At 45.9% G+C, this 13259-nt stretch overlaps 1 protein-coding gene across 3 annotated transcripts in view; it reads left to right on the plus strand.

The window, feature by feature from the left end:
- The window catches only part of INTS3 (integrator complex subunit 3), a 136211-nt gene that overhangs the window by 47713 nt on the left and 75239 nt on the right, over positions 1 to 13259 (plus strand). The gene's annotated exons all lie outside the window — the stretch shown is intronic.

Genomic DNA, 13259 nt, shown 5'->3' on the forward strand with positions numbered 1-13259 from the left:
TGCTGATCTGAGTGATTCTATGTCTCTGGCCATTCAAATTGATCGGCGCTTGCGCGATCGCAGAGTTGTGCACACTATGGCATTGTCTTCCGAGCGGAGTCCTGAGCCTATGCAGTGTGATAGGATTGTGTCTAGAGCTGAACGACAAGGATTCAGACGTCAGAATAGGTTATGTTTTTACTGCGGCGATTCTGCTCATGTTATTTCTGATTGCCCTAAGCGTACCAAGAGAATCGCTGGTTCTGTTACCATCAGTACTGTACAACCTAAATTTCTGTTATCTGTGACCCTGATCTGCTCATTATCATCATTTTCTGTCATGACATTTGTGGATTCAGGCGCCGCTCTCAATTTAATGGACTTAGAATTTGCCAGACGTTGTGGTTTCCCCTTGCAGCCTTTGCAGAGTCCTATTCCTTTGAGGGGCATTGATGCTACACCGTTAGCTAAAAATAAACCTCAGTTTTGGACACAGCTGACCATGTGCATGGCGCCAGCCCATCAGGAAGATTGTCGTTTTCTGGTGTTGCATAATTTGCATGATGCTATTGTGCTGGGTTTCCCATGGTTACAGGTGCATAATCCGGTATTAGATTGGAAATCTATGTCTGTGACTAGTTGGGGTTGTCAGGGGGTTCATGGTGACGTTCCTGTGATGTCAATTGCCTCCTCCCCCTCTTCTGAAATTCCTGAGTTTTTGTCAGATTTCCAGGATGTATTCAATGAGCCCAAGGCCAGTTCCCTTCCACCGCATAGGGACTGTGATTGTGCTATTGACTTGATTCCAGGCTGTAAGTTCCCTAAAGGCCGACTTTTCAACATGTCTGTGCCAGAACATACCGCCATGCGGAGCTATGTGAAGGAGTCCTTGGAGAAGGGGCATATTCGGCCATCTTCTTCACCATTGGGAGCAGGTTTTTTCTTTGTTGCCAAAAAAGATGGCTCCTTGAGACCCTGTATTGATTATCGCCTCTTGAATAAGATCACGGTCAAATTCCAATACCCTTTGCCTTTGCTTTCTGATCTGTTTGCTAGGATTAAGGGGGCTAGTTGGTTTACTAAGATTGACCTTCGAGGGGCATATAATCTGGTTCGTATTAAGCAGGGGGACGAATGGAAAACTGCGTTTAATACGCCCGAAGGCCATTTTGAATACCTTGTGATGCCATTCGGACTCTAATGCTCCATCTGTGTTTCAGTCCTTCATGCATGATGTATTTCGGAATTATCTTGATAAATTCATGATTGTATATTTGGATGATATTTTGATTTTTTCAGATGATTGGGAGTCTCATGTGAAACAAGTCAGGATGGTATTTCAGATCCTTCGTGATAATGCCTTGTTTGTGTAGGGGTCTAAGTGCCTCTTTGGAGTACAGAAGATTTCTTTTTTGGGCTTCATTTTTTCTCCCTCATCTACAGAAATGGATCCGGTTAAGGTTCCGGCCATTCATGATTGGATCCAGCCCACATCCGTGAAGAGCCTTCAGAAATTTTTGGGCTTTGCTAATTTTTATCGCCATTTCATTGCCAACTTCTCCAGTGTGGTTAAACCCTTGACCGATTTGACGAAGAAAGGCGCTGATGTTACGAATTGGTCCTCTGCAGCTGTTTCTGCCTTTCAGGAGCTTAAATTCCGATTTACTTCTGCCCCTGTGTTGCGTCAGCCGGATGTTTCTCTTCCTTTTCAGGTTGAGGTTGACACTTCTGAGATTGGGGCAGGGGCCGTTTTGTCTCAGAGGAATTCTGATGGTTCCTTGATGAAACCGTGTGCCTTCTTTTCTTGAAAGTTTTCGCCTGCGGAACGCAATTATGATGTCGGCAATCGTGAGTTGTTGGCTATGAAGTGGGCATTTGAGGAGTGACGACATTGGCTTGAGGGGGCCAAGCACCGTATTGTGGTCTTGACCGATCATAAGAATCTGATTTATCTCGTGTCTGCCAAACGGCTGAATTCTAGACAGGCCCGATGGTCCCTGTTTTTCTCCCGTTTTGATTTTGTGGTCTCGTATCTTCCGGGTTCTAAGAACGTTAAGGCTGATGCCCTCTCTAAGAGCTTTTTGCCTGATTCTTCCGGGGTCCTTGAGACGGTCGGTATTCTGAAGGAAGGGGTGATTCTTTCTGCCATCTCCCCTGATTTACGACGGGTTCTTCAGAAATTTCAGGCTGATAAACCTGACCGCTGTCCAGAAATTGTTTGTTCCTGACAGATGGACTAGTAAAGTGATTTCGGAGGTTCATTGTTCTGTGTTGGCCGGTCATCCTGGGATTTTTGGTACCAGAGATTTGGTTGGTAGGTCCTTTTGGTGGCCTTCTTTGTCACGGGATGTGCGTTCTTTTGTGCAGTCCTGTGGGACTTGTGCGCGGGCCAAGCCTTGCTGTTCCCGCGCTAGTGGGTTGCTTTTGCCTTTGCCGGTCCCTGAGAGGCCTTGGACGCATATTTCTATGGATTTTATTTCGGATCTTCCGGTTTCCCAGAGGATGTCAGTCATCTGGGTGGTTTGTGACCAGTTTTCTAAGATGGTTCATTTGGTACCTTTGCCTAAGTTGCCTTCCTCTTCTGATTTGGTTCCGTTGTTTTTTCAGCATGTGGTTCGTTTGCATGGCATCTCGGAGAACATTGTGTCCGATAGAGGTTCCCAGTTTGTTTCTAGGTTTTGGCGGGCCTTTTGTGCTAGGCTGGGCATTGATTTGTCTTTTTCTTCCGCATTTCATCCTCAGACAAATGGCCAAACCGAGCAAACTATTCAGTCTTTGGAAACTTATTTGAGATGCTTTGTGTCTGCTGATCAGGATGATTGGGTGGCTTTCTTGCCATTGGCCGAGTTTGCCCTTAGTAATCGGGCTAGTTCTGCTACCTTGGTTTCACCCTTCTTTTGTAACTCTGGTTTTCATCCTCATTTTTCTTCAGGGCAGATTGAGCCTTCTGATTGTCCTGGGGTGGACTCTGTGGTTGACCGGTTGCAGCAAATTTGGGCTCATGTTGTTGACAATTTGGTGTTGTCTCAGGAAGGGGCTCAGCGTTTTGCTAACCGTCGTCGCTGTGTTGGTTCCCGGCTTCGGGTTGGGGATTTGGTCTGGTTGTCTTCCCGTCATGTCCCTATGAAGGTTTCTTCACCTAAGTTTAAGCCTCGATTTATTGGCCCTTATAGGATTTCTGAGATTATCAATCCAGTGTCTTTTCGTTTGGCCCTTCCAGCCTCTTTTTCCATCCATAATGTTTTTCATAGATCTTTGTTGCGGAAATATGTGGTGCCTGTTGTTCCCTCTGTTGATCCTCCAGCCCCTGTTTTGGTTGATGGGGAGTTGGAGTATGTGGTTGAGAAGATTTTGGATTCTCGTTTTTCGAGGCGGAGGCTTCAGTATCTTGTCAAATGGAAGGGTTATGGCCAGGAGGATAATTCTTGGGTTGTTGCCTCCGATGTTCATGCTGATGATTTGGTTCGTGCCTTTCATTTGGCTCGTCCGGATCGGCCTGGGGGCTCTGGTGAGGGTTCGGTGACCCCTCCTCAAGGGGGGGTACTGTTGTGAATTCTGCTCTTGGGCTCCCTCCGGTGGTTGTAAGTGGTAGCGCTGCTGTCTCTGAATCACAGCATTTATCAGGTGTTTTCACTTTTTGCAATTTGGACAGGGCTATTTAGTCTTGCTTCACCCTTTAGTCAGTGCCAGTTGTCCATTGTTCCTGGAGGATTCACATCCCTGCCTGGTCTCTTCTGCTTTGCAGTTCTTTTCAACAAAGATAAGTTCTGGCCTTGATTTTGCTGTTCACATGCTGTGGTCTTATTGTTCAGTTATTTTCCATGTTTTGTTTTGTCCAGCTTGGTCTGTATGAGGATTTGTTTAGCCAAGCTGGTATCTCTGGAGATGCAGATATACCCTCCATGTCTTTAGTTAGCTGTGGAGTTTTTGTATTTTCTGTGGTGGATATTTTCTAGTGTTTTAATACTGACCGCATAGTACTCTGTCCTGTCCTTTCTATTTAGCTAGAAGTGGCCTCCTTTGCTAAATTCTCATTTCAGTCTGTGTATGTTTTTTCCCTCTCCTCTCACAGTCAATATTTGTGGGGGGCTGCCTGATCTTTGGGAATTTTCTCTGAGGCAAGATAGTTTTCCCTTTTCTATCTCTAGGGGTAATTAGTCCTCCGGCTGTGTCGAGATGTCTAGGGAGCGCTAGGTACATTCCATGGCTACTTCTAGTTGCGGTTTTAGGTTCAGGGTCTGCGGTCAGTACAGGTACCACCTTCTCCAGAGTACGTCCCATGCTGCTCTTAGGCCACCAGATCATAACATATCCCCCCTGAAGCGCAGATAGTTGCTTCTGGAGCGGTCCGCCAGCTTCAGTTTTAGGCGGTGATCTCCTCATCTGCCTCATTATGAGCATCCACTAAGTGGTTGTGGGCTATGGAGACTCCTCCAACTTCTCCTCAATATGGGCTGTTATGTCTATCTGCACAGTGTCTTTCCGCAGTGCAGTGAAAGCTGAAGTAATGTCACTATGTATAGCCTGCTTTAGATCACCTAGCAGGGAGTTTAGTGTGGCCTCTGTGATGGGGGTGGAGAAGTGCCCTGTGTCAGGTGCATATACAACCCCTGGCAAAAATTATGGAATCACCAGCCTTGGAGGATGTTCATTCAGTTGTTTAATTTTGTAGAAAGAAAAGCAGATCACAGACGTGGCATAAAACTAAAGTCATTTCAAATGGCAACTTTCTGGTTTTAAGAAACACTAAAAGAAATGAAGAACAAAAAATGTTGTAGTCAGTAATGGTTCCATTTTTTAACCAAGCATAGGGAAAAATTTTGGAATCACTAAATTCTGAGGAAAAAATTATGGAATCATGAAAAACAAACAAACAAAAAACCACTCCCAACACATCACTAGTATTTTGTTGCACCACCTCTGGCTTTTATAACAGCTTACAGTCTCTGAGGCGTGGACTTAATGAATGTCAAACAGTACTCTTCATCAATCTGGCTCCAACTTTCTCTGATTGCTGTTGCCAGATCAGCTTTGCAGGTTGGAGCCTTATCATGGACCATTTTCTTCAACTTCCACCAAAGATTTTCAATTGGATTGAGATCCAGACTTATTTGCAGGCCATGACATTGACTTTGTGTCTTTTTTTCAAGGAATCTTTTCACAGTTTTTGCTCTGTGGCAGGATGCATTATCATCTTGAAAAATGATTTCATCATCCCCAAACATCCTTTCAATTGAAGGGATAAGAACAGTGTCCAAAATATCGACATAAACTTGTGCATTTATTGAAGATGTAATGACAGCCATCTCCCCAGGGCCTATACCTGACATGCAGTCCCATATGATCAATGACTGTGGAAATTTCATTTTCTCTTCAGGCAGTCATCTTTATAAATCTCATTGGAACGGCACCAAACAAAAGTTCCAGCATCATCACCTTGCCCAATGCAGATTTGTAATACATCACTGAATATGACTTTCATCCAGTCATCCACAGTCCACGATTGCTTTTCCTTAGCCCATTGTAACCTTGTTTTTCTGTGTAGGTGTTAATGATGGCTTTCATTTAGCTTTTCTGTATGTAAATCCCATTTCCTTTAGGCGGTTTCTTACAGTTCGGTCACAGACGTTGACTTCAGTTTGCTCCCATTCGTTCCTCAGTGGTTTTGTTGTGCATTTCCTGTTTTGGAGACATATTGCTATAAGTTTCCAGTCTTGACGCTTTGATGTCTTCCTTTGTCTACCAGTATGTTTGCCTTTAACAACCTTCCCATGTTTTGTATTTGGTCCAGATTTTAGACACAGTTGACTGTGATCAAACAACATCTTTTGCAACATTGTGTTATGATTTACCCCCTATTAAGAGTTTGATAATCCTCTTCTTTGTTTCAATTGACATCACTCGTGTTGGAGCCATGATTCATGTCAGTCCACTTGGTGCAACAGCTCTCCAAGGTGTGATCACTCCTTTTTAGATGCATACTAACGAGCAGATCTAATTTGATGCAGGTGTTATTTTTTTGGTAAGAAAATTTACAGGGTGATTCTATAATTTTTTCCCTATGCTTGGTTAAAAAAGTAACCATTACTGACTACCACATTTTTGTTCTTGATTTCTTTTAGTGTTTCTTAAAGCCAAAAAGTTGCCATTTGAAATGACTTTAGTTTTGTGCCACGTCTGTGATCTGCTTTTTTCTACAAAATGAAACAACTGAATGAACATCCTCCAAGGCTGGTGATTCCATAATTATTGCCAGGGGTTGTACTTGCGGTCTGACTCTTGTTTTCTCCGGGCTCCTGGGTGAAGATCTGCCCTTTTCCTCCTGTGCCTGCTCTATTGTGCTGAGGCTCCTCTCTGGTGAGGTCCGAGCCGGTGCAAGAGGATCAGATCTCCCAGACCTCTCCACACCGCCGCCAGCCGCATGGCGAGTGCCGTGCTGGCCATCTTGGATTTTTCCGGCCACCGGCTCAGACCGGTATCCTGCCTGGCCCTGCTCCTGGTGACGCGCCCCACCTTTGTCTGGACCATGCCAGAGGTTGTAAGCGATGGTGTAGGTTTCTCGTGCCGTTATGCGCTGCTTTGAGCCCCGGAAGGTACAGGAGCACGGAGCTAGTGCTTCCTGTGCCCGCTCATCTCCTCTTTTGGCCAAGCCCCCTTAACCCCTTCCCGACCTGTGACACAGCGTATGCGTCATGAAAGTCGGTGCCAATCCGACCTGTGACGCATATGCTGTGTCACAGAATGATCTCGTCCCTGCAGGCCGGGTGAAAGGGTTAATTCCAATTTCACCCGACCTGCAGGGACAGGGGGAGTGGTACTACAGCCCGTGGCTACGATCGCTCTGATTGGCTGTTTCACTTTCAACAACCAATCAGAGCAATCTGTAATATTTCACCTATGAAAATTGGTGAAATATTACAATTCAGCCATGGCCGATGCTGCAATAGCATCGGCCATGGCTGGAGACCCCGATCTGGCCCCCCACACGACATTGTTCCCTACCCCTCCGTCCTGTCCTAAGCGCCTTCCTCTCCGACCCTCCCCTGTCCTCCCCTCCGCCCCCCCCCCCAAACCCCCCCCCGCTGTCCGATCGCACCCCCACATACTTACCTAGTCCCGGTGTCCTCTGTCTTCTCGCATGGGCGCCGCCATCTTGGAAAATGGCGGGCGCATGCGCAGTGCGCCCGCCGAATCGGCTGGCAGATTCGTTCCCTGTACATTTTGATCGCTGTGATAGGTTTTATCACAGCGATCAAAATTAAAAAAAAAAGGAAATAAACCCCCCCCCCCCCTTTATCACCCCCATAGGTAGGGACAATAATAAAATACAGAAAATATATTTATTTTTGTTTTTCCATTAGGAATAGGGTTAGGGTTGCACTTAGGGCTAGGGCTGCACTTAGGGCTAGGGCTGCACTTAGGGCTAGGGCTGCACTTAGGGCTAGGGCTGCACTTAGGGCTAGGGCTGCACTTAGGGCTAGGGCTGCACTTAGGGCTAGGGCTGCACTTAGGGCTAGGGCTGCACTTAGGGCTAGGGCTGCACTTAGGGCTAGGGCTGCACTTAGGGCTAGGGCTGCACTTAGGGCTAGGGCTGCACTTAGGGCTAGGGCTGCACTTAGGGCTAGGGCTGCACTTAGGGCTAGGGCTGCACTTAGGGCTAGGGCTGCACTTAGGGCTAGGGCTGCACTTAGGGCTAGGGCTGCACTTAGGGCTAGGGCTGCACTTAGGGCTAGGGCTGCACTTAGGGCTAGGGCTGCACTTAGGGCTAGGGCTGCACTTAGGGCTAGGGCTAGAATTGGGGTTAGGGTTAGAATTAGGGTTAGAATTAGGCTATGTGCGGATTTGGCTGCGGATCCGCAGGGGATTGGTCGCTGCGGATTCGTAGCAGTTTTCCATCACGTTTGCAGTACCACGAAAACCAAATCCGCTGTGCCCATGGTGCGGAAAATACAGCACGGAAACGCTGCGTTGTATTTTCCGCAGCATGTCAATTTTTTTGTGCGGATTCCGCAGCGTTTTACACCTGCTCCATAATAGGAATCCGCAGGTGAAATCCACACAAAAATCACTGGAAATCCGTGGTAAATCCGCAGGTAAAGCGCAGTGCATTTTACCTGCAGATTTTTCAAAAACGGTGCGGAAAAATCCGCACACAAATCCGCAACGTGGGCACATAGCCTTAGGGTTGGAATTAGGGTTAAGACTAGGGTTAGGGGTGTGTTGCGGTTAGGGTTGGGATTAGGGTTAAGACTAGGGTTAGGGGTGTGTTGCGGTTAGGGTTGGGATTAGGGTTAGGGGTGTGTTGGGGTTAGTGTCGGAGTTAGAATTGAGGGGTTTCCACTGTTTAGGCACATCAGGGGGTCTCCAAACGCGTCATGGCGACACCATTGATTCCAGCCAATCTTGCGTTGAAAAAGTCAAATGGTGCTCCCTCCCTTCCGAGCCCCAACGTGTGCCCAAACAGTGGTTTACCCCCACATATGGGGTACCAGCATACTCAGGAGAAACTGGACAACTTTTGGGGTCAAATTTCTCCTATTACCCTTGGGAAAATTAAAAATTCTGGGCTAAAAAATTATTTTTGAGGAAAGAAAACGTATTTATTATTTTCACGGCTCTGCGTTATAAACTTCTGTGAAGCACTTGGGGGTTCAAAGTGCTCACCACACATCTAGATAAGTTCCTTAAGGGGTCTAGTTTCCAAAATGGGGTCACTTGTGGGGGAGCTCCAATGTTTAGGCACACAGGGGCTCTCCAAACGCGACATGGTGTCCGCTAATGATTAGAGCTAATTTTCCATTCAAAAAGCCAAATGGCGTGCCTTCCCTTCCGAGCCCTGCCGTGCGCCCAAACAGTTGTTTACCCCCACATATGGGGTATCAGCGTACTCAGGACAAACTGGACAACAACATTTGGGGTCCAATTTCTCCTGTTACCCTTGGAAAAATAAAAAATTCCGGGCTAAAAAATCATTTTTGAGGAAAGAAAAATTATTTTTTATTTTCACAGCTCTGCGTTATAAACTTCTGTGAAGCACTTGGGGGTTCTAAGTGCTCACCACACATCTAGATAAGTTCCTTAAGGGGTCTAGTTTCCAAAATGGGGTCACTTGTGGGGGAGCTCCAATGTTTAGGCACACGGGGGCTCTCCAAACGCGACATGGTGTCCGCTAAAGATTGGAGCCAAATTTTCATTCAAAAAGTCAAATGGCGCTCCTTCCCTTCCGAGCCCTGCCGTGCGCCCAAACAGTGGTTTACCCCCACATATGAGGTATCAGCGTACTCAGGACAAATTGGACAACAACGTTCATGGTCCAGTTTCTCCTTTTACCCTTGGGAAAATAAAAAAATTGTTGCTAAAAGATCATCTTTGTGACTAAAAAGTTAAATGTTCATTTTTTTCCTTCCATGTTGCTTCTGCTGCTGTGAAACACCTGAAGGGTTAACAAACTTCTTGAATGTGGTTTTGAGCACCTTGAGGGGTGTAGTTTTTAGAATGGTGTCACTTTTGGGTATTTTCAGCCATATAGAACCCTCAAACTGACTTCAAATGTGAGGTGGTCTCTAAAAAAAAATGGTTTTGTAAATTTTTTTGTAAAAATGAGAAATCACTTTTCAAATTTTAACCCTTATAACTTCCTAGCAAAAAAAAATTTGTTTCCAAAATTGTGCTGATGTAAAGTAGACATGTGGGAAATGTTATTTATTAACTATTTTGTGTCACATAACTCTGATTTAACAGAATAAAAATTCAAAATGTAAAAATTGCGAAATTTTCACCAAATTTCCGTGTTTTTCACAAATAAACGCAGACGTTTTCGACCTAAATTTACCATTAACATGAAGCCCAATATGTCACGAAAAAACAATCTCAGAATTGCTAGGATCAGTTGAAGCGTTCCTGAGTTATTACCTCATAAAGGGACACTGGTCAGAATTGCAAAAAATGGCCAGGTCATTAAGGTCAAAATAGGCTGGGTCATGAAGGGGTTAAACATGGTCCTTACAGCCCTGACCAAACCTCCTTTTGAACCTCTTGCAGAGGCTTCGCTGAGAATCCTGTCACTTAAAGGCTGAGTCACACATAACGATATCGTTAACGATATCGTTGCAACGTCACGCTTTTGGTGACGTAGCCAACGATCCCGCTAACGATCTCGTTATGTGTGACAGCGACCAACGATCAGGCCCCTGCTGGGATATCGTTGGTCGATGGGAATGATCAGGACCTTTTTTTGGTCGCTGATCACCTGCTGTCATCGCTGGATCGGCGTGTGTGACGCGTATCCAGCGATGTGTTCACTTGTAACCAGGGTAAATATCGGGTTACTAAGCGCAGGGCCACGCTTAGTAACCCAATATTTACCCTGGTTACCATTGTAAAAGTAAAAAAAAAACAGTACATACTCACATTCTGATGTCTGTCACGTCCCCCGGCATCCACAGGGTTAAAACTGCTTTCGGCAAGAGCGCTGCTAATATGCACGCGCTGCTGCCGAGAGCTTCCCTGCACTGACTGTCAGCGCCGGCCGTAAAGCAGAGCACAGTGGTGACGTCACCGCTGTTACTGCCGGCGCTGACACATTCAGTGCACGCCGGCGAGGACGTGACAGACATCAGAATGTGAGTATGTAGTGTTTTTGTTTTTTTTTTTTTTTACTTTTACAATGGTTACCAGGGTAAATATCGGGTTACTAAGCGCGGCCCTGCACTTAGTAACCTGATGTTTACCCGGGTGCTGCAGGGGGACTTCGGCATCGTTGAAGACAGTTTCAACGATGCCGAAGTCGTTCCCCTGATCGTTGGTCGCTGGAGAGAGCTGTCTGTGTGACAGCTCCCCAGCGACCACACAGCGACTTACCAACTATCACGGCCAGGTCGTATCGCTGGTCGTGATCGTTGGTAAGTCGTTTAGTGTAACGGTACCTTAAGACATCACTTTTAGAAGCTCTTCCATCAGCTTGTAGGGTTAGTAACATCCATACATTATCAGCTAGCCCTCCCTTCACACAAATCTTGGAGGATAGTTATTCTTAAGACCTACCTACCGAAAGTGCTGTCGCATTTCCATAGATCTCAGGAGATCACCTCTCCTTTTTCTCCCAATCCCAAGAACAGGGAAAAGAGAGTATTACATACACTAGACGTCAGAAGGTTCCTTGTCCAATACCTAGCGGCCACACAAGAGTGTAGGAAGGATAGGTCTTGTTTTGTGTGCTTTTGGCGTTCTCGAAAGGGACAAAAAGCTTCTAAGGGCACTTGGCAAGATGGATAAGGGACACCATCACTCTGTCATACTCCTCACATGGGGCGACTGCCCCGGAGAAACTGAAAGCTCATTCGATGAGGGCAGTGGCAGCCTCCTGGGCAGAAAGAGCCGGTGCCTCAATAGAGCAAATATGTATAGCCACTACGTGGTCTCTTCCCCCCCCCCCCCCCCCTACATTCTTTAATCACTATCGGCTGGATCTGGCCTCTTACTTTTGGCAGAAGGGTTCTGAAAGCGGTGGTCCCTCCCTAATGATGCATTCTCTGCATGGGAGAAGGAGAAAGACGTAGTTGCTTACTGGTAACAGGATTTCCCAGAGCCCATGACTGCACCCGTACATTCCCTCACTTAACGTGTGGGTGTGCACAATTATTTTTGTTAATTTTGTTACTTGTCACATGGTGTTTCTGTTAAACTTCATAGTAATGTTGAATATTGTTATTAACCTGGTGGTCCTCTCTTGCTCTGTAAACAACTGATGCGGGGGGGAGGTACTGCCCTTTTTTGTGTAGGTTCACTGTCCCTGAAGGGTGGATCCTATCTCCCTCCATGGTACCTTCATGGGCTCTGAAAAAATCCCTTTACCGGTAAGTAACTACGTCTTTTTAATTCAATTTCTGGCAGAATTGTGTCCTGCCTGGTGGTCGTGATGCATACTCAGTATGTGCCACCCTGCGACCTGATAATTGGATCCTGGCTGGTGGTTGTGGTGCATTCTCAGTGTGTGCCACCCTGCGACCTGAGAATTGGGTCCTGGCTGGTGGTCATGGTGCACGGTCAGTATGTTGCCGCACACCATGGAGCTTGTGACTGAAGGAGGGAAGCGGATGGCTGAGTATGGCTCTGCACAGCATGACCGCAGCAGAAGCTTTATACATGTCCACCATCACAAGATAGATTCTGGAGTGAAGCTGAGCGTCCCTTTCTTTGCCACTGCTCAGGGCAGAGGTGTATGTGACGGTGTAGGAGTCCTAGCAGCTCGGGCTGTACTCTACATGTCACATTCACACCAAATCTTAACATCCATGCAACTTTTCATCTGGAGTGAGAAAAATATTCCTATCGTCCAGTTCATGTACAAACCAGGACTGTGCAGAAGAGTGTGACACATCGGTAGCAGAAGCCGAAGCCATTGCAGGGACTTGGTGATACCTCACTGTCATCCCACGTAGGGAAGCTATGAAAACAAAGATGTTTCACTGTGCAACGGCCGTGGCGTGATTGGTGGCACAAATTGGTAATGGCTGACATAGTTGGTCATGTGACTGAGGATACGATCGGCATCGGCGGCTGATGTACGCTCCACATGATGATGTAGAAGTGACTCCTGCACCTTCTGCTCCAAGAGCAGCAGACACAAGTTGTTGTTACTCAGATAGGTAACCACATCCTATTATGGCTAGTTCAGATTTCATTCTACAGTTTGATGATTTAATTACTGTTTTATCCTTTTTAAAACTTTGAAAAAGCACATGTCAGGTGGTGAATTCACCCATCAAAATTTAGAAAATGACTCCTCCAAAACAAAATATTGACATAGATTTGTGACAAAGTGGTGCTTCTCCCATCTCCCGGATCCTGTCTCAATATGTAGACTGTGTAATACTATTAGCAGCAGATTCCTCCAACAACAAATATAGCTTTGTTTTTCCATTCACTGGGTCTTTTAGCTCATGTGCAGGAATTGCAGGACCTTAGGTATCCATGGTTACGACCACTAGCATCTAGCTGTCACTTTCAGTGGGTGTAACCATGGATACCTAAGGTACTGCAATGGCTGTACATGAGGGAAGATACCGCAAATCAGAAAAACGACGCTACATTTCTAACTGGAGGACTTTGCTAATATTACACCTTCTACATAGGATCCTGGAGATGGGGATAGCCCTTACAATTATAAAGTCACACAAGCCATCATTGTTTTTGTTTGTTTTTTTTCTTCAAAACTTCAGAAATCTATGGAAAAAAAAAATATAACTAATTAAGATCAAAATTCAAAACTGCTAATTTTT

The sequence above is a fragment of the Ranitomeya variabilis genome, chromosome 1 (assembly GCF_051348905.1).
Source record: "Ranitomeya variabilis isolate aRanVar5 chromosome 1, aRanVar5.hap1, whole genome shotgun sequence".
NCBI classification, from domain to species: domain Eukaryota; kingdom Metazoa; phylum Chordata; class Amphibia; order Anura; family Dendrobatidae; genus Ranitomeya; species Ranitomeya variabilis.